Source organism: Rhinopithecus bieti, unplaced genomic scaffold (assembly GCF_001698545.2).
Source record: "Rhinopithecus bieti isolate Rb0 unplaced genomic scaffold, ASM169854v2 scaffold_3067, whole genome shotgun sequence".
In the NCBI taxonomy this organism is placed as follows: Eukaryota; Metazoa; Chordata; class Mammalia; order Primates; family Cercopithecidae; genus Rhinopithecus; species Rhinopithecus bieti.
In genome coordinates, this window is record NW_016804208.1 from 624801 (window position 1) to 627439 (window position 2639).

A 2639-nucleotide genomic window follows, 5' to 3' on the forward strand; every position below is an offset into this window, starting at 1 on the left:
AGGGCCATGCAATGAATGTGGATCAGTGCAAGGGAGGGAAAGCCTTCTTTATTCCAAGTCACTAAGATTTGCACATTGTCATATAGTATGACCTAGGTGGACAGATCCAATGTGTGAAGTAATTTAAGGAGTTTAATGGGTGTGGCATTTAACAGTATTAAAATCTGTGAAGAGAAAGTTATTCCTTTTTCAAATCTTTTGTGGTCATTTGGAAGAGTCCAGAAGAAGCCTGGTTCTGAGGCTGGTGAGGCTTTAACAGATCTCCTGCCCACCTTCCTTTTAAACACAGAGCAGAACTTGCGCTTGGAGTTTAGAGTGTCTGCTAGGATTTAATTCTATTGGTTTGTTTTCACATGTTAGAGTGACCTCTATTTATGGAATGTGATACTATGTTTTTTTAAATATATGGAATGTTATAAACTTTCCTTTGAAAATTTATTTATTTAAATTATAGTAATATAACTAACATTTCTACCATGCTTACTATGTGACAGACCTATTTTAGGTCGTTGACATGTACTTATCTGTTGAACCCTCATAACAATCCTATGAAGTAGTTGCTATTTTTATCTCCACTTAATAGATGAGAAAACAGAAGCACAGAGGTTAATAAGCAGTCCGAGTTCCCCCAGTTAGTAAGTGATAGAGCCCAAATTCAAATCCAGATAGTCTGGTTCCACAATTTGTATGCTATGAGTTAATCTTTTAAAAATATTATTCTCCTGTGGTTCAGTTGGTACATGCCCACAGCAAAAATTATGAAGGTGGTACACGAATGATTATACTTTGGGAAACATGTCCTCTTTCATCGACCAGGAGATTTGGTTTGCCCACTTGCCACAGGGTTACCTTTCACCAGACTCACCCACATGTATTCCTGTTCAGGCCAGAGAATGCCTTGCCTGGTTCCTGCAGAGGGCATGCATGGCTCCAGAGCAGGAACTCCAAGCAAGAATCTTCTATGTGGCCATAGAAGGAAGATGTATTTGTGAAAGATTGAAGAAAAATAAGAGGGACTATAGATGATCAGATGGGAGTGAGTGAGTGAATATTTATGTCTGAAATTTTTCTCTTCTGAGATATCCTCCTTCTAGAAGTCTTGGAGCTGTGGGCACCCAGTCAATACATGCATGAGGTTCTTGCCACCCACGTACAGTGCCAGCTAGCTCCAGCTGTTCCCAGGTCCTCTCTGTATGGAGGAATTAAAGGAGGCACCCTGATAACAGTCCATTGATTGGAAATAGGTATTTCTGTGCGTTTTGTTTTAAGATTTTCAGCCCCGGAATATCTTGTGTAGACTACTTACTACTTCAAGTTTTACAACAAAGAAAGCTAAAATAAATTTCGTCTTGAAACTTATCTAGCATAGAACACTCCAGTTTCTTTGTGTGGTGGCTTGCTAATGTTATTGGGAAGCTTTTCTTGCTGAGATTATTGTGGCTTTAAGGCCTATATTCTGGTGGGGAGAAAACTAGCTTCAGGGATCAATGAGTTTGAAAGGGAGCCTTTGCTCAGTCAGGATGTACTGACTTTGGCTTCCCCTAGTAGGAAAAGCAAGTCTTTCTGAGTCTCTGCAGTCCTCAGGCCATTTTGTTCTTGCTATATTTTTTATTGTTGTGCTGCCTAAGCAAATGGAAATAAGGCTAGTGGTGAAAAAATGCACAAAAGAGGCTCATACGTTATTCAATGCAACATTATTTGGTGGTAGTTGGGGTGGGAAATCCATATCCATTATTGATTAAACATAGGAAGTGTGAGTCAACGGACTGGTATCTCTTAGTCTTGTTACCTTCATCACCATTTCCTGGACAGCAAACCCAGTGAATCCTCTCCTGTTACAATTTTCCCAGCCAAGAAGACAACGTTAGTTTTATTTTCAAGGAATTTGTTATTGTTCCTCTAAATAATTAGAAATCACGGGAACACAGCTTCTCCTTCCCAATATTAAGAAAGTGTACATATTTAGACAATAGATGGCAGTGTTTCCACAAATTTTAATATTGCAATAGCTCTTAGAGAAAGCTTAGTGCTCAGCTCTTCGGTAGCTTGCCGTGATCGTATAGTGGTTAGTACTCTGCGTTGTGGCCGCAGCAACCTCGGTTCGAATCCGAGTCACGGCAGGAGGGGAGAAGGTTTTTGGAAGAGAATAAGACTGATCCCAAGCTGTATTGCATCTAAACAACATTTGCAACCAGACGTACAATCATGAAAATCAATAAAACAGAAATCATTATGAATATTTTCAACTTTAGGGAGATGGCATATGCAGAGTGACTAATCCTGTTGCAAGTGTGTTGCGTGTGGGGTTTTTTATTTGCATCGACGGGTAATATGATAAAACTGGAGTGTAGTGGGCATGTAATTATTATTAATTACAACTACTTAAGCTCTGCTTTGAGCAGACTCGTCAAGTCTGCTTGCTTTTGAGCCTTGCCAGGGCTATACAGTAATAACAACCCTGAATTATTTGGAAAGATGTCAGCAGTAGATGTGGAAATCCTGTTTAACCAGGCATGAATTGTTGTTAGGAGGGTTTTTTCAGGATGACAGAGAGAAAATGAACTGTCCCTTATCAGTAATTGCAGGAAACATTTTGTTTCTATGATATGAACTGGCTGTAATTTAACTTTCCTGCATCA

General features: G+C 39.4%; 1 non-coding gene across 1 annotated transcript; it reads left to right on the plus strand.

Moving 5' to 3' along the window:
• Positions 1–2048: 2048 nt before the first annotated feature.
• Positions 2049–2120, plus strand: TRNAH-GUG (transfer RNA histidin (anticodon GUG)). Its single transcript has one exon. It is a non-coding gene; the product is annotated as a tRNA-His (tRNA).
• The last annotated feature ends 519 nt before the right edge of the window (positions 2121–2639 follow it).